Below are 19,847 nucleotides of genomic sequence, written 5' to 3' on the forward strand. Positions count from 1 at the left end.
CTTGTAACGTAGAAGCCCTGATAGCACTCCTGGAATTTTTTTGGCATTGTCAATCCCGTCTGTGCTGTTTTGACTGTTAGCAATATTTTCCAGAAATATAAAATATGAGAATATTCCTCCCTAGGATCTCAGAAGTATAGTCCCTCCATGAAAACACTCAACCCTCGTAACTCTTTTCCTTTAATTTTCCCTTCTAGTTTAGACCAGTGTTCATCTCCAGCCGCCACCTCTCTTGCCCAGCAGGGTCCCTGCAACGGCTTATATCATTTTTTCTCTATTACTTTTAAAAACCAATCCACTAAAATATGGAAGGTATCAGTAGTTAGAGGGAATATGTCATAGAAACGTCCTGAGTGAGATGCAATGGAATAAAAGACGACATAGAGAGTTGTGTTCTTCTTTTGCCACAGTACTGACACTCTATGCAGAGGAAAGTTAATGATGGAGCCCTTTTTCTATGCTGAGTGAACTGTGAGAGCATTCAAATGAGAGAGCTGAGATGCAGTGTATTTTTTTTTTTTTAATTAAAAAAATCCTATTAAAACAACACTGAATGTCACTTCCTCCGAGACAACTGTGGAGTCTAGAAAACCAACAAAATGCATATAGATGTTTAATGATGCCATATCTAACATATGAGAGGTTACATAAATAAACAAATAGATAAAAGTCCAAAGTTACAAATTAAAGAAAAGTTACAAATTGGTGGCTATGCATCACTGTCTTGGAACGCTTCCATTCTGGAATACAAAGACATTCATCATTTGGAGGCCAGCTCATGCTTCTAGCTTGTATTTAAACAAATCCATGTACCATCATCATACACTTTTTGTATCAATCTGCCAGAAAGCCATACAGAGTTATTTTTAGCGGACTGTGAGATAAAGTAGCGTTTAGCTTGCAAAGTAGCCTAATAAGGCAAAATGTTCTTGGTGAAGACCAAATGCAGCCACTGTCACTCTTCTCCCCATACACTAATCAATCTCTAAGAGCATTCCTTAATTTTTCCCACTTATTGAGGAGGATTACTGCATTAGCAACTGGACAGAACTAGGGGGATCTTTAATGTTTTGTCCATTTTGATAATCAAGTATGCAGTCATTGCAGAAGAAAGGAAATGGTCTGAAAAGAAAGCGAGTTTGCTCAGATTTGTGAAGGGAACATTTTGATAGACAATCATTTTAAGAGAAACAACAGCTTAATAATCAGTTTTTGCTTTCAGAAACTGGGAAACTCCGCTCTCAGTCAGCTCCATACACTTCAGGCCTCTTGCTTTTTCTGTCATGTTTCCTTCCATCATGCTGGCAGTGGAACAAAGCTTTAAAGTGGGTATAAAGGACTCTAAGGGAGTATGTGCATGCTTAAATATTAGCCAGGATCTTCTTAGAACTGAAAGTGTTCCAAAATCCACTAGATTACTTAAAATCTGAGAAAAATACTCATTTTGATATGTTGTTGCTGGGGGCGGGGGGTGGGCACGGGAGAATAGTTCTGTAACCATTCATGAGAACAAGATTAAAAGCAGCAATTAACACAGGCTTCTATCTTTAGTAATTATTCATATACCTGTTTAGCTGATTATAAGCCGTAGCTCCAGGCTGTCTGCCTGCATTGCTAGGACACAGACAGCAACCTTTGCTAAATTGACTCCACTGGCTACGCTCATGCTGCAAGAGCTGTTTTCAAGGACAGATGTACAATGTTATATGGGTAAAGAGATGAGCAAATTAAAGATGGGTGTTCTGTCAGGAAAAGGACTGAAGAACTTGTGTCAGCATTTCCCTACATTAATAGGACTTCAGATTTTTAACCCTTCAGCACCTATTACGTAGATTTAAGAAGCACCTTCCTTACACAGATAGCACAATTGCATCTTCTCAAATAAAATAATTAAAATGCAACAGCTCAGAACAAAATACAAGGGCAAGCACTATAGATAACCATGTATCTATACACAGATATAGAGGGATTCATGAAGAGCTTTTAATCCTTCTTAAACCGTGATTAATTTTGAAGTATGGTTAAAGAAGCTGAGAACAGTAGAACATGAAGATACCAAAACGTATTATTGCCACACAACATGGAAGTATCTCTCAGTCTGATATCATCAATAAATGTCCACCAAAAAGCTACAGTCACATATACCATTTTTCTTTTTACCATCTTAATTCCATATATTTCTGTTCAAAGCAATACATTCATTTTTTTAAGGGAGGCTGGAAGTCTTTCAGACCTACTCTGCTCCAAGACACATTCAGCAGTACAACCACAGAAGAGAGCTAGACTGGCAGCTCCTACCCAGCCTAGACACAGTTCACACTGGCAAGACGCTGTGTCTTATATTGCCTTTATTGGCTCCCCAATGAAATCAAATTTATAATCAGGGGATTCTGAGTTCTCATGAAAAGAGGGCTTCTGACACCTTATTTTACTAGAGGATTTCTATCACAGATCTAGTCTACTTTGAGATTAAGAGTGAGTCTACACCTCGTGATGACGTGAACCAAAAAGAGCCAGGAGCTGTTGAGATGGTCCCATGTAGCAAGGCTGTCCTGTACTGTGACAGTGACTTCAGTCCCAAAAGCCACGCAGGACTATTACCATACCATTACCCCAGGGACTGTAAACCATTCTTTTTGGCAGGGATAATGAGCTCGGGCACCTCACTGCTATCTTATTTCTGAATGCCGCAGCCTCAGGGTCTACTGCACTGTGCTACTTCTCTACTGAACTACCACCCTTCCCTTCAGAAACTCCTCTCAGTAAAAGCTTCTGTTTGCCTGAGAAGAATCACCAATTGCCACATGGACCTGCTCCTTTTTATATAAATGCAAAGTTAAAGAGGCTTTTCAGAACTTCACTATATACAACATCTTTCGAGGAAACTGACTATCATCTAAAATAGCCCTTAATTCTCAGCGCAGTGATCAAATAAAAGAACGGTGTATTTCCAACAACTGTAGCTATTGCAAAGTTTCCAATAACTAGACAATTCAGGAGACAAAATTAGAACGTAAAATATTATCAATGTTTTCTCTGAAATGATGTGTATTATGACTACTGAAAATCACCCCCACTCCTTGATGTGATTAAAAGTATACCATGGACAGCCACAGGAAATCTAACATACGGAACAATCCTACACAGGGAATTCGACAAAAGACCTTAGAAGTTTCTATTCTTTCATGTAGTGAATTTCTGCATTCATGAAACAACAGAGGAGCTTATTAGGGGTTTCAGCCTCCACTCTAACCCCCAAACCACATTTTTCCTATAAGTGAATACAGAGAAATACTGAAGTTCACACTTCAAGATTTTTTTAATAATTTAACCATCTGTTAAATAATTTACATTCTGTTAGAATATGCGGCAATAATATAGCTATGAAAATATACATTTCCATAACCTGGAAACTATTCATCAGTATTTAACACTATTTCACACTTCTCTCTTGCAAAATTGCTTTGAGAGTTTCACAGAAGTAGTGCTTTAATGATGGACAGGCACCAGAAAGGTGAGCATAAGAGACACCTTGAAATAGCTTGACCAAGTCAAGAATCCTCCCACTGTGAATGACAGGAACTGCCTTCTTTTTTAATCAATATGCATCAGATTAGTCTTTCTATCCACTATGTACAACATATTACCCTGGTGGGCTGATTGTCCACAGCCAAAAGATTGACCATGGAGAACTGAACAGTTCAAGACAAAAGCTTCTGGATGGGAGGTTTAATAGTGACCTATTTTTAATGAAGCCTTCACAGTAAAAACAGAAGAATTTTGCATGTTCCCTTAAGTGGTAAACGCAGTTTTGATTTTTGTCTCATATTTAAACCCACTGGTAAGTGAACATTAGAGCTGAACACATACTTTGGAAGCTTAACCAGATAAGTATTTCTAATCACTTAATTTATTTTAATTTCTTAAAGTACTTAGAGAATGCACATTTAAAGTACTTAGAGAATGCACACTTAAAGTACTTAGAGAATGCACACTTAAAGTACTTAGAGAATGCACACTGAAGGATCTCCCCTCAGGTGTATTGAGACTGACTTAAATAAGAAAGTACAATCTGGAGAAGACACTCAAAAGAAATTAAAATTTTGGATACTTTGACTTGAGAAAGCATAATTTGGCCTGATTTTCTAAAAGTGTTAAATCTCTTGCAGCTAAAAGTTAAGCATCTTCAACATATTTCCAGTTGAGCATCCAAGAACTGAGGAGCCGCAGGTCATTTGCCTGCTTTGGGAACTGTGGCCTGTGTCACCACAGCTCTTAACTTTTGGCCAAACAGTCACTTATCAGCTCTCCAAACTATTTACTGACTACTGCACCTTTATTCATCAACTGGCAGGCTACTTAAATGAGGCTTAATACACGTTAGTGTTACTCTGCAGGCCACTTATCTTGGCCTAGGGAACTGCTGCCTGGAAAACACTGTCAAGTCTTTAAAATGACTCATGTCAAAATCTTTCTTAAAAAGATGTAATGTACTTTCATATTTGCAACGAAAAAATAGTAGATTCAAAGCAAATTGCTATTACCAAAGGTAGGAGGAATAAAGTTACAAAAGTTACACATCTTTTTACTTTGGGAAAGGGAACAGCAGACATATTTACAGAAATATATGTCAATGGAAAAAAGAAACTGCCTTAAGCTTTAAGATTTCTGTGATAAGGGATTAGATATGCTAAACCTTCAGGAGGCAGGTACTTCCAAGAAGGAACAACAAAGATCCTACAGTGCCTCATATCTCATCAAACCATTCCTGTTTTCTCATGCATAGGATGTCCCCTTCAAATTGCCTCTCTCTTGCTTTGAATCATCATTACCTTCTTTGAAGACGTTCTTCTGGATGAAGGCCTATAATTTTAATATTTATAGCCCTGACAAAATTAGGGTTTACATTCTAGTACTATCTCCATTGTAATCTGCCATCTCTTTCTGGGATTTAATAGTAGCTCTTATCTCAGGTGAAGGAGTGAAGTTCAGTGAACGAAGTCTCCTCACTTCGACCAGATTGGAATCAGAGGGGTCTGCCATAAACTCCTATTATCAAAATCAGAGACGGGGAAAAGGAAGGCAGCTTTACAAAACCGGGAAAGTTAATGAGCACTGTTCAATACCGCTCTCAATAGCTTCATTGCTTAGCTTCAGCAAGATGAGAAGACTTGTTTTCTAATGCTCTTCGAAATCTTCTCACTGTCTGGGGAGTAAGTCGGAGAAAGATGGAGGGAAATAAAAAGTCGTTTCCTCACTTATTTTTTACATTGCTGGTCAGGGAAGGATGGGAGAGAGAGAATCCTAGTGTACCAATAACCCTGATTACATCACTTCTGTGCTCCTAGTCCCATGCCAGACACATGGCAGTGAGTGCAAACCATCTCCCCGTACACTATAAGAAAACTATTTCAAGTCCACAGCACAATTTTCTTCTTCCACATGAGGAGAACAGACTTTTGCTTGGGTTCTCCATGCAAGCAACAAGGATTTACTTCAGGTTCTTTCCTCATTTTTGGTAGCAATTCCTCTACAGAAAAGATTTTAGGAAAGGTGGGAGTAGGTGATGACTCTTGCTTCAATTTTTTTATCGGCTTCCAGAGGAAAACATATATGATAACGCTTATAACCCAGTTCACCTCTATTAACCTGTGCTCTCTACACTGGCCTCCGTATGAGAAAAAAACCCAACACATACACACATTTTTGTTTTCTCTGTTGCAACTTACGTTACCAAGTAATAGAGTTTCCAAAAGAACGTAACAGATCAATCAGGAAAAAAATAAAATGCCTTTAAATTTGGGTTACTTAAAAACAAAAGAAGAAAGCCCACACGAGTACTTTCTATACTCTGAGAGTAAGCATGCAAATACCATCAATTTAGGATGAGCAAAAAAACCCAAGACTGATCGAATCAACATTTTGTTTTATCTTATGTATTACCACTGCCACAGTAACATTAGCTAGGTTGAAGATGTATGGGTCAAATGTAATTGATATTCCTACGACTAGTCATGGGAGTTATACTACTGCCCACAGACCCAAGGAGGATTAGAACATTATAATAACAGAAATATCAGTACTGTTTGTTAACTTTTAGCTTTAAAAATGCAACTAAATTCTTAAACCTTTGACACTGCTTCATATAACAGCAAGAAAGATTTATGGACATTCAGCAAGAAAAAAAAAAGGCATGAATCCCTACAGAACACCACAGGAAGGCAAGCAATAACCCTAAACCTACTAAAATGTGGGACATAATTTACATTATTCTTATAAAATATTTATGTTACTTTCAGACAAAGTATTGACTGAGATATCTGATTTTGTCATAAACATGAAAACATTCTCCAAATAATTACATCATATGAAAGAGCTGATACTTAAGCAACAAAGCTCTTTGAGGGTAGTCATTTTGCAGGCAGAGGAATGCGAAGGTAAGAAAAAAAGGAGCGCGAAAACAACGCTTCTGTACTGTGGTTAACATTATTGAGGATGACTGTGTCAATCAACTGTAATGAAAGCTAGCAGGTAAGCTCAAACACAGACTGCGTGTCTGAAGGAAAATCCATACATTCTTTTTAACTCTTGCATTTAGCTGCCAGAGCAGCATGTGGTGCCCTTGGAAGGAGCAGCCACCGCTGCCTCTGCAGAGCTGGGAGGCAGCAGCATGGGGAAGGAAAAGCTTTCCAGACTGAGTTGTGCTTTGGGGAGGAAGCCACACTGGGAATTCCTGAAAATCAGACCTAATTCTCCCAAGTAACCCAGAACACTTCCCATTCTGTGTCTGTAAATCAAAACAAAAGAAAATGAACAAAAAACCCCCAAAAAAAACAAACCAAACCAGAGGCATAGAAAAGAAAGCACTTTTGCCCAAAAACTTATGAAAGGAAACCAGTACCCAACCCCCAATACAATTGGTTATGTTTACCAAGACAGTAAACAGAGAAGAGAAAAAGGAAAGAAGTCACTGTGTCGCCACTTGAGCCCCGTTTGGGAGTAATTCAACACATTAATGTAATCAATTACACTAGTGCACAACAGCAAATGCACTGCTGGGCTGCTGCCCCCACTGGAGGGAACACCAGAGCGAGGAGGGGGGCTGGTGCACCCCAGGCAGGAGGGGAGGTCACCTTGCTCCCAGGGTGGTGGTGGGTGCTGGTACAGAGCCCGCAATCCACTCCGGCAGGGCTGGCTCCCTTCTGTCACTGCCCTGAACCACATCTCATCAAGAAAACCTATCCTTAAACGGAGATGTTTGGTTAAATCTGGTTTCTGGCAGCTTTCAGAGATGAACTCACAGTGGTAAACTGCAATTAGTCCAAAAGCTCTGCTAATTGAGTTAACACTGTTCACTGCCACAGGAGGCTTACCACCTTTAAAAAGATGATGTCAAATGCAGAAGAAGCCTCATGACTACCATAAATTCTTTACCCCCTCTCTCCAAAATGACAGTAGCAGAAAAAGACCTGTGTGATCAAGGCAGTTGGGAGACTGAAGACAGCAGTTCCCAGTTCTCTGGACGGGTTAACTTGGTTCCCTCCTCCTCCTCTCCAGCCCTTGCCTTCCTCCGCCCTCTTTCCTGTCTACCTCAGTTACAAGTTCTTCAAAGACAGACCTTCAAACTGAGTGCAGGGTTTCTTAGGGTCTTCAAGAGCACCAGTGAGTAACAGCACCACCACAACCAAGCAACACTGCACCAGCTCACCAGAACAATCACACCTTAGATTCTTTGAGAAGTTCTGCCCTTTCTTCTTTGGGTTACCTTCTGAGCACAGAGTACTTTGACTACAGCCAGTATTTGGTGTAACATATATGTAGCTATCTACTGATCAGATTAAGGCAAGAACCAAGGTTTTTAATACCTTGCTTAAAAAGGTGACATTATACATTTAAGAAGGCCAGGAGTAACATATTTTTTCCTTTAAAAAGATGTAACATTGTAATCAAGGATGTGACTACAACGGAGTTCCAGATTTTGTTAACTCAGTGAAGTCGCCTTTTCCGAAGGTTTGGGTTGCAATGTGGCCTGGGTTACCTTGTTACCACCAGTAGCTGTTCAGCCACACGCACAAAAGCAGCGCACTGGTTACACTTTAGCCCGCATGCCCACATCACTACATTTGTTACCTTGAATCCTGCTACTTTGAAATCTATTTTGATCAAGAGGTAAAGGATTTAAAACAGATGTTGCCTGGTCAATTTGCTGAAACCTAAATTACCTTGAAAGTTTGATAATCTTTTGTTCATGTTGCAACTGTCCACAGTTTCAGGAGAATTTCATACTTAGGGATTCTGCTTTCGGAAATATTACAATTTCGAAAACATTTCACTTTACATCTGTTACCTAATGCTTAATAACCTCTTAATCAGTAGCCTGCATCCATGCAGCATTATCCCTTACCTGTACTTTGGAATGTTTCTCATTTAGTGTGAGGTTCCTGCCCTCCCCCCCCAAAAAAATCCTTAATATAGTTACTTAGTAGGACTGAAGCTGCAAAGCACATCATATTTTTACAACCCATTTGCACTTCTGCAGACTAAGATGTAACAGAAGAAATAACACACTATAAAATGCTATTAACGTGGCAGCATGTTAACAACATGCACACAAACATACACTCTATCCCCATACATGTTTTAATTCAAGTTAATTTGCTATGTATGTTTTAATTCTAATTTAAATTGCAGAATTTCCATCAGCAAACAATTTTCTTTGGCTGTGCCTGCTTTTGTTGGTTTCTCCCCTATGGAGAAAAAAACCAAGATTTTTCTCTGGCATCTTCAGAAACTCATTTATTTTAATCTTTTATTACCTCTACGTCTTGTGATCAATATTCAATATTCTACCCCTATCAATCAGAACAAGAAAAATACCATTTTCTCCATTTTTCCCCCAGACATACTACCAGTATTACCATTTATTCAGGGTCAGTTTTCCTCTTGTATACATCTACTCTGCTGCCATTCCAGGCAAAGACCACTCGGCATTGAGTCATCAAAGGGTGAGACTGTCTACAGTAATCCTCATTTGGTACAACGGCCATACTGTACCAAGTGGGTTTTTTTTTTACATTCAATTTTTTCATATTCCCTCCAACTAACTAGTAAAGTCACCAGATGAGTTCACATCACTACTTCTGATCTAAGAAGGTCCCAAGTGAGACAGCAAATAGCCCTCAGACAGTAGAGCAAGCGACATCCAAAAGTTTTACACAGAAGATCAACAAGCAGCAGCACATTTTAAAATGTGTACTTAAAACCAGCGCTCAGTCTCCCCCATGGAGTTCAATAAGCAGAGCAATTTCTCACCGTCTGTGCATTAAAAGCCAAGGCGAGGGAAAAAGTTTCCTTTTTATCTGCTAACAAAAATGGTTTGTGCATATATTGGCCTTTCAGACATATGTGGTCTTACACTTTGTCACTTCTGAGCAGATGTTTAATTGGGAGGAAGCGATTTTAAACATCTGTAGCCAACATCTGAGAAGCTGGATGAAGACCACACAGAGCCTTGAGGAAATTAAAAGTGTATGCAATTATGTCACTTCCTAGACCGCATATTTAGAATTTAAAAAAATAAACAAAACCAGAAGTTTCAATAGACAACCTTCAAAATCCTTCCTCTCCCCTCACTTGCCTTTGAAAAAAATTGGTACTTCATGAGATTAGTTGATCGTAACCAAGGTTTGACCAACGAGAGACACTGCATCCCCTGAGGGAAAAGAAAAAAAGCGAAGAAAAACCAATTCAGTACCAAGCCTTTAATCCCTTAGGATTTTTTGGTTTTAGGCTTAGAAAAACAGGAAAACATAGTAAATATTTAGAAGATGACATGTTACTCAGTCCTAGTGGGTCTCAGGTGTGCTGCAATCACTCAGGTTTAGCGAATACACCTGCAGTATCTACAACAGTGAAAATCTTCCACCGAGAAGGGCCAGGGACGGTCTCTGCAGACCCCAAGTCTCTAACTTGCAACAGCATTGCTGGTGGTAACCCCAGACTCGAGCTACTGGGCTGCCTCCCTGTTTCCTGCCATGTTTTCCAGAAGCCAAGTTCTTTCCTTCACAGAAGTGACTAGACAACAGAGTATTCAGCTAGGCTTTTTCTACATAGGTAGCTGCTATAGCGGAGAGGAAAACAGAAAAGGAGGTGGTCAAACAGGTCAGTTCCCATGAACATGATGGGAGATGGACACCAGATTCAGTTCCAGTGATCGTTCCATGGGACTTGGATTTTTCAAAACTGCTTTGCTTAAACAGAAATCAGAGAGTTGCCCAATTTCTAAAATTCCAATTTGAAGCTGCAAACCTTAACAAAATGAAGAGCATTTCAAAAGAAAACACAAATGCAGCTTGGGTTTGCCATTCTCCTTTTCAGAAGTCATTTGTTAGTGTCCTATACACAAGTGGCATTATATTACCCAACTTGAATTTGAGAGTTGGAACTTTATGCGTTATCAAATATTTAAAAATAAATGTTACTTTTCTAGGAAGTTCACTGTTTGAAAGCTTTAAATTTAATTAAAATCAAAGCAACAAAATGGTAATGGCTCAGCTCATGCAAGGTTTCTACAACAAGAACAAAATCACAAGGTTTCACAAAATTTATAAGTGACCAATAAATATTTTTCCAAGTCCACAAAATATATCTCTAAAATGTTCCTTAAGACGATGCTGAATCTTTTGATCTACATTCTGAGGGCTGAGAACTGCTATGTAAAATACACTGTAAGTAGCACTAGTAAACTACTGGTACTTAGGAAAATCAAAAGAACTTGTCAGAATTTGCAACCTACAAAACAACCTGAGTGGTTCCACAGCAGAAGCAAAAGACCAGAGGCCAGGATGGTGTGTTCTGCCATCACACATTCACTTACACAAGCTGATGTGCTTTGGCTGGACAGTAAAAATCATCCTTTGATCTAAACTATACACTACGGCTCTAAAATTAAAAATGGTAGCTCAAAAGGGGAAGATGCTGTTTCACAACATGCGCTGGCGCAGATAAGACTCCATACTGTTGGCAAGTTCCCTGGTCTTTAGCGTTTGACGGAAGGCATATGCTCCTCGGAACAGCAGGGAGTGCAACACCTGATGCTGACACAGCTTCATGAGAGGCCGCTGGACCACAGGATTGTCTAGAAAATTATTCTCTGTACAAACCAGTGCCTACAGATTGCAAACTCACATATCCCAAGCATCAAAAACACCTAACATCTCAAAGTACTGTGGTATCTTTATTCTCTGAGTACTGTAAGTGGAAGACGGTCTTCCTCTCCAGGGAACAAACCCAAACACAAGTAGCAAATTTTCCAAGAAAAAAATATTGCTAAAAGCTCTGTAGAAAACTTCCATTTTTGTCCTGCATGAAAAGGATGCATTAACTCAATTTGTAGCATACATAAATCTTTTTAAAAAGTAAAAAAAAACCCCAATCTTAAATGAATTGATTGCTATTAATGAGCAGCCAAAGACAGAGAAACAAGTATGCTCTCTTGTCTCCTATGAGCTATGATGGCCCACTCAAAGCTGATTCAGGAACTAATGTAGTTGTTTCAAGAAAGAAAATAGCAAAAGATTCAATCTTTGGCAGCTTTTAAACCATCTGTTCCACACTATTTTAATCACTTCTGCTCAGTAGAGAGATTATGGGTTTCAGTTCATTTGTGGTGGAAAAACAAAGAATGCTGCATTTTTGGAGCGCGTGGGGGGAAATCCAGAATCCTCCCAACTACTCTGAAACCGGAGTATTTGAAGAAAGCAAAATGCTTAGTGCTCGCACACTCGAGCGTGATAGAACAGCCCTCCCCCTCCAGGAGGGATTCCTCCTGTGCTCTGAAGCAAATGCTAATTGGAATGTGCCACACTGACCTGAAAAAAGTGGGCTGTGGGGAAGGAGCTCCTATTAGCCACTTCATTATGGCAGAACAATTACTATCATTCTTTCCAACGGAAGAACCCAGAAGTTCCCATTGCCGTTTGTTGTGGGAAATTGCTTATGAATGTGAAGAATGCGTTTCCTCAGCTCAAAAGTTACAGACTTTCCATGACTTTCTTGTAGCACTAAAAGATCTGTAGGCTAGAAGCAGTAGGTGGGTTTGAAGGATGATCGCATACTCTCTGTAACACAGCGACTTCTCCCTCCTCTCCATCTCCAGAAGAAGAGCAAACAGGTCTCCAAGATGACAAGCAAATAGAAAAGGTTAGTGCTTGATCTTCAACTAGAAGTGTCCTCCACGCAAGTGACTGGTAGATCAACACAAGCGCTTGTGTTTACCGCCCTGAGCTATAGGAATGGCTATAACCCTATACCATTTCCACATTGCCCGAGGAACTGCACTGTTACGGTTTCTGCTTCCCACTGGGTCTTCTCAGCACCTGGAAGGGGATCTGACCCAGCTCTTTGTGCTGCTTGAAGCCGAACTGGTGCACGAGCTCTTTCTCAAGGCACTGAAGGGAAATATGTCTTCCCCAACATCAAAATCCAGTGCAGTCCTCTCAAAAAACACTGAAAGACTTACCAGGATCTCAAATGATTTAGCCTGTGATCTAAGATGTAGACAGGCAAACAGATTTAGTGAGAGGGAACCAAGTCAGCTGGCCCAAGCTGAATGCCCCACTGAAAAAGAGTTTTTCTGCTGTAAAGATTAATTCTCAGTATTCCCATGATCAATAACTCCCATGTGTTATCATTTAATCATAGTACCTGACGAGCAACTCAGCTACACGAAGGTCAGCAGAGACTTGGCTAAACAGCCAAAAAGTGTTTATTTGCATGGCCTTGGATGACTAACAGCATTGGCTAGAAAATAAATAAATATAATGTGTTGTGAAATTTTTCATTAACATTTTTCAACAAGCCCAGTGTAAATTCAAACTTAGTGCCTTTTACAGCCATCAAAACCAGCAGGAAACAGAACGTATTCATAAAAATGCTTCATTTTTTCACATAGAGCATGTGCAAAAATGAAAAACTGAATATAATCAACAGTTTATCTAGCACATAAAGGACATCCAAAGAATAGAAGCAGTATGAGTATCTATTTTATATAATTAAAATACTAAGTGCCATTAAGCTACAGCATTTGTTGTGGGTCAGAATAAACCCATATGCTTGTAGCTAAGAACATAATAACTCTTAATTACGTAAACCAAGGTGATAGAAAAGATCCCTTGGTTTACACAGATTTGTGCAGCCACTTTCCATTGCTGAAGGATCCACTAAGTGGATTAATCGTCTCTGATCTCTGCACACTCAGATTAAGCTAAAGATTTCCATGGGAAACATTTTCTGTAGTACAGCAAATGAAAACACCATGAGGTGCTTTCCTTCCTTTTTTTTTCCACCTTCTTGGCCCAATGTGGGGGCTTCTGCATTCTGTCTGGTCTATCCAGCTACTCAGAACCTCTGAAAATCAGGACCTGAGTGAATATTATGTAGCCGTAGAGGGTGCCGGTCTGAACCAGAAAGGGATTGTAGTGATCTATTTTTAGGACAGAAATGTCACAGTCAATAGAGAGGCAAATATCCCGCTCACTCTGCCCTGGAGGTAACAGCTTTAAAGGTCAGAAAGCAGCGCTTTCTGGAGATACTCCACTTCAGCTTCTCTAACAAGAACATGCGATTAGCCTTTTGAATGAGAAAGTTATTTAGCGACAGCGGGAGTACTTCAAACTGCACAGACCCTGCACACACGTCCACTTTGCATGGTTGCTGCCACAAGCACTTAAGAGATTTGCGTTGTTTCTCGGAGCCCACAGGACACCCCATGCTCTCGCTCTCTGCGAGTATGAGACACAGGTCGTACCACTTGTTCTTAACTGTCCCCTAACAGCAACCCCAGAAACAAAAAGATGGTAAAAGGAAAAGAATCAAGAGTGGGAAATGGATTTGCTCCTCAAAGTATTCTCTCTAGTAGTCAGTAAATGACTGTGTTCTCTCTTCAACGGATTGGTTTTATACAATCTCAAATATTTATATTTGAGATGCTTCCAAACAAAGATTCCAAAGTCCTCATGCAAACAAGAGAGTGCATGGTGACTCTGACGGCCACCCGCTGTCCCCTGAAGCATCCAGGGTAACTGAGAATGGAAATCCAGAGAGCTGGCTGTGAAAAAAGAGAGATGAGTCTATAGTGAAGCCCCAGCTGTAACTCAAGACCTCCTGCAGCATGTTCTAATCATAACTAAATCTGCCCACTTAGGTCATTATATTACAAGTTCTACTGTAACCTGTTATCCATTTAGACAACTTTTATGTATAAAATGACTGCGGCCCCACTTCGATCCTTCTGTTATCATGATAAGTATTTCAGATATAGTTTGACACTTTCATCCTGTTTAGTATGCACAATATGCACATATGACTGGGAAAAAAAAAATTGTTACAGGAATGTCCTGGTATAAACGAATTAAATCATCATCTTAGGGAGCCACATGGGATGCAGTCAAGGAATACTCTACAAAAAAGACAGTCAAAAAACTGACCATTCAGGCCTGAGTTTTTCTTATGCTTTGCTGGCTGAGACGATGTCCACCAAAAAAGACAATTTGTAGTATATTCATTATAAAGCTGCCTGCGTGATGGGCTGCTCCCATCCTCTCACTCCCTGCGCACGGCTTCAGCAGTGCCAGTAGCTGCTCTGACTCCATGGGCAGGACCATGAGCTGCTACGGGAGAGAGGAGATAGCGTGGGAGATGCCCAGGAGAGGAAAGCTGATGCTCTGTCACTCTCTTGTTAGAGACCAGTCCCCCACACACTGTTCAACAGCTGCTCCCTCTCTCCTTCCTTTACCTCACCTAGCAATGGGAACCAAGTCAAACTGAAGCTCTGGCTTAACTTGCAAGCCACCTGGTTAGACCATGCTACTCTGGACCGTGAACAGAGCTGCCAACTGGCACGAAATAAATGACACAAATACTGACTACGAGGTTACCCATTCTCTATCAAGGCAGCCTGCACAGGTAATGGAGCACTTCGCCAAAAGCAACAGCTTTCAATCACTAGCGGTGAAACTGATGCAGAAGTCATCAGTAGAGAAGGCGCTTTTTTTTTAACAACAAAGACATGAATACATAAACGAATACATGCCATTTTCCGGTATCTAAAGGAAGATGATTAAATTGAAGCTTTACACGCAAGCAATTACTAGGAAATAGTGATAAGTAGATAACGTACACATAAAATGCTGAATACCTTTAAAAACACCAGTCTTCAGTTATTTAGCTCTCTTAGCTGCTCTTCTTTTTGAACTTATTGCTGTTGATAACTTTATTAACTTCCTTTGCAGCCCCTGAGTCCCCATGGCTTGAGTTTTACCAAGTGCAAGAAATGTGATCTTCTGCAGAGCACCTCCCTGATTAATCCCTTGCTAGTACATCAGGGCAACTTCACTGTGTCGTTGAGGCAGGGAGCATAGTTAAAAGCACACAACCGGCCCCAGCTCATTTATGAAACGTGGCTGAAATTCCCATATGTGAGTTTCTGTGTAAGAAGTATCATGTTGTCCTTCATATTCCCACAGGGGAAGTTCTTACTAGGCGCTTAATGATTCAAGGCCAAGAAATAATGAGTTATTTATTTATGACATCATACGTTAAAATAACACATGAAACCAAAGGAATCAAAGCTTCTTATGTGTGACAGGCATTCTTCATTTAATACTCCTGTCTACATGCTTTCTTAATTCCTAATTTTGTTACAAAAATGAGTTAGTAATTGGGATTTCAGAGACTGGACGAAAGGATTCATTTCACGTGAGTGGCATCAGCAAAAGCAAAGCTGAAAAGCTGACTGAGTTGGGCACAGTCCTGCCACACCGCACAGCATACCGCACGGGGGAAATGTGCTTTACGATACCAGAGATCCAACTGTCATGTTTGAGGTATTGTTAGCAAACACTCCAAGAAACTTTAACATATTGACACATGCCTTCACCACTGCAATTCAAATAAAAAGCCAGCAGGCAGACCTCAGAAGAACTGATGGAGGAAAGGGGGAGCTTAAACTCCTCCCCATCCACTAAATCATGCTTTGGACCAGCAGTGCCGTCCCTATTATTTGTTAGCTCAAAAATACTGAGTCAGCAAAGAATTTAAGCATGTGCCTAAATTTAAGCAGTTTAATTAACTTTGACGTCAGTGAGCCTACTTGTGTGCTTATAATTAGATATGTGCTTGCTGAAGCAGAGCCCATCTGAATAGAATCTCGTTGATTTTAATTTGGCCCTTTGTCTTTGCCCCTCATTTATTCTTCACAGTGACTGAAGGATTAGTGCTAAGGTTCTGATTCAGGAATGCACTTAAACAACTCATCTTCACTCACACCATGTAAAAAGAGGCTAAGCATCTCTCAGAAAATAAGCATAGGCCTTTCCTGAATAGCCATAGTGCTTTCTTGAATAATGACAATTTCATGATTGAAGAATGACGAGAGTTATTTCACTCATACTGTAAACTGGGTGGTCCAGTCTTTCATTTTTTTAAGTCAGATTTTTTTTTAGAAGACAGAAAAATCTTTTCCATTTACATAAAAAAAGGCAAAAAGTTGTGCTTTTCATACTATGAATGAAAATTTACAAGTTAGCATCTACTTAACAGTGGAATTAATTTTCTATAGGAATCCTTTTCACTGTTGTTAGTTCTTGCAGTGGGGAGGTGCCTGCTGTGAATGACTTATTTGTTCATTTGAACATTGGCTTTTAGGTCCTGGTATTCAAGATATTCTAAAGCTGTGTAAAAAACACACACAAAATAATAAAAGCATTTAAAAAACAAACCAAAACACTGCACGAGGAATGCGAGGAACACGAAAATCACTCGTGCAGACAACAGAAGTCACAGTTCAAGTCCCCAGAGGTCACAGGACAGGTAGGTGCCTCCATGGACACACCAGAGCAAAGCAGCAAGATCAAAGCCCCACGCCCTGCTGAACACCTCTAGAGGAAAATCTGATGTCTTTTAACATGCCCATGCAATTGTATTCAGCACACAGATAGCATCTTCAACAAGCCTTTCAACTCAGATACTTCACCCCATCCTTCTGTCTTTATGGCCTTTTAAAACCTGGAACACATGACAGCCATTATTAACTGCAAGCACATCCAACTACATTGGATTTGGAAGGATACAGCAGCGAAGGGGGAAGATGAAAACAGTAAGAAACCAAATAAGTGAGCTCACTATGGAAAGTTCTACAGAAAGCATTACTCAAAATAAACAAGGAGCCCCGAAGAGCACTTCTTCTGAAGACTCTGCCATTATCACAATCCTCGTTTGTTATGAGGTCTGTATCAATGGTACCGGTAAACACACAGCTAAAATACCAACGAGTCTTTGGAAAATATTAATCAGAAATCCCATTTATTTCATGATTTTTCAGAAACTCCATTCACAGCTCTGTGTGTGCTGTGAGACGGCTGGTCCTTCATTTACTCAAAACCAGCTGGCACATACCTAACGTTCTGCTTTCAAAACAACACAAAAAAAAATGTTTAAAAGGTCCGGCCTCAAATTACACTGAAGAGAAAGCTGATGATATAGAGAAACCAACTACCCCATCTACTTCATGAGTGCATCTGGAGACACAAAAACAGAATAAGAACATACAGGTTGGATTATTAAAGCAATATGCTTTAAGTGACAGAACTGATACAGTGCTTTTAAAGCCATTTAGTTCGTAAAGATAGGTTGATACATTTGGGTTGAAGGAGATGTATAATAAGAAAAATTCATTTAATTAATTATTTTAGTGATGGGGTGTTATTTGCTTATTAACTTGCACATGCCACAATTGAGAAGCACATTATCACCTGCCGATCTCTCAAAGATTGGGATTTCCTGGACACATCTAGATTTTTCATCCTTAAATCTGTATTTTTAACGTGAGATTGAGGCTCTCCCACACTAACTCCCTCAAGCAGAATTTGCCAGCTTGCAAACCGAGCAGACACACGCTGTCCTTCTCCTCCGCTCCCATATTGTGACCTCTCCCTTCATTGCTCTATATCTTTTTGTTGCATCAGTAAAAGGAATAGACCCATTTCAACTCTGTCATCTCTACTCTTCTACTGCTTTAAAAATTTACGAACAGCTGCCAAAAGAATGGACGCTGTTCAACGTGCGGGACAGATGATGTTTGGTCTGGGCACACTGAAAACACCAAACCCGTAATTTCTCACCACCCTGCGCAGCCAGCAACCAAGGCTTTCTCTCCACAGAAGGGGAGACTTAGAGTTCAGAAAAGGTATCATTAACAATTAGTTCTTCTAGACATGGAACCTTAAAAAGTAATTCCAGCATCGCTACAGAACACAGTTATTTCTGCATGCATGAGCTTCCTCAAGCATAGCTTTACATTTTCAATCTGTCTGCGACCTTTATAGCTTTATTGACCTCATGATAAGAGTTTTGGACAGAGAGATGAAAGGCAGATAAAAACATCACCTATGCAAATAAATACAACAATAGAACAACCATGCTTAACAGACTTTTTTTTTTTCCTTCATCTTTGTAGACTAAGTGGCACCTGCAGAATAAACTGTTTCATTTTATGGGGCAACATATATAATCAATATCTGACCATTCCAAGTTTTCAGTATGCTTTCAAACCACAGTCCAAATATATTTTATTCACAGTAGATGCACATATCGGCTCACTATCCCTACAGATCCTCAGTTTAGTTGTATTTTCTTCTCTACAAAACAGAATGACTTGTATCATGCAGAGACTGTCAACCATGTATCAGTGTCGGCTTTCTGAAGGCTATCCTTAGAGGTCATCATCATGTTTCTGTAGAGGTTTTTTTAAGACTATTTGATTGACAAGTTAAAGATATAATTAAATATGGGGCCAATATACTTCCCATCCTCCCTCAATTTGCAAACATAACCCTCCCCAGAGCTGGAGTCTCTGGCTGTTCCACTGTCTCTGAGTGAAAGCACACATTTGTCACTGGCGCACGAAGATGTGAGCTCCACCAGAGCAAGGAAACATGTGGAACACAGAACACGCTTTCAGCTGTGGAAGCCTGGCAGTCTGTAGTGCTGACTGAACCAAAGGGGGCTGTGCCAAGCCAGACATGGCAGTCAGGAGTTCCCCTCTGTTTTTCTAGCATCACCTTCAATGTTTGCTACCCCACACACTACAACCAAAGAAAAAAAGCAAAATGTTGAAACACCTCTGTGCATGTAGTTGTTCTAAAGGGATGCAGAAAACCACTTTGTTGTCCTTCATAAGGACTTCCTGTTTGAAGCCCAGCTCCTAGCAAGGTCTCTACAGGACGACCGGCTGCTGAACTCTGCTGAGTCGACTTCTTTGCCCTGACAAAGGGTTTGGGTTCTCATATTAGCAATGAATACACACAGTTTGAATTTTGGTGTGTGTCAGAGTTACATGATAATCAATAACCAAAGGATCCCATCAAGCCTTCAGCAGCAGTTTGATGATCCACCGGTTTTGTGTCACAGGCCTTAAGGACTTCGCCCTCAGACATTATTCTTGTTTCGAACCACAGCTTTCTGTCCCTTCAGCGGCACTGAACGATTCTGCACAGGGAGCGACCCTGCTCACACATGACAAACGGGCAACACAGTACTTATTTCCACCCCCTATCAAGACTCTCCAACAGGTGATCAGTGCCCAGGTCCCTTGCCAAGCACAGAGCTTCACACAGTTGTTGGATACAAGCTAGAGCGGCACAGGGGCAGGAGCTCTGTCCCACCGCGCTGCCACCGCCTGCCCCAGCAGCTTCTGCCACTGGCACTGCAAGCTGGGAGAACAATCCAACCAACACAGAATTCGCTCTAACTGAAGACATTGTCTTTATCATTTTTTTTCCACGCACTGA

General features: G+C 40.3%; 1 protein-coding gene across 18 annotated transcripts in view; it reads right to left on the bottom strand.

Moving 5' to 3' along the window:
- Positions 1-19,847, bottom strand: part of ZMIZ1 (zinc finger MIZ-type containing 1) — a 346,742-nt gene that overhangs the window by 101,018 nt on the left and 225,877 nt on the right. The gene's annotated exons all lie outside the window — the stretch shown is intronic.

The sequence above is a fragment of the Columba livia genome, chromosome 6 (assembly GCF_036013475.1).
Source record: "Columba livia isolate bColLiv1 breed racing homer chromosome 6, bColLiv1.pat.W.v2, whole genome shotgun sequence".
Lineage (NCBI taxonomy): Eukaryota > Metazoa > Chordata > Aves > Columbiformes > Columbidae > Columba > Columba livia.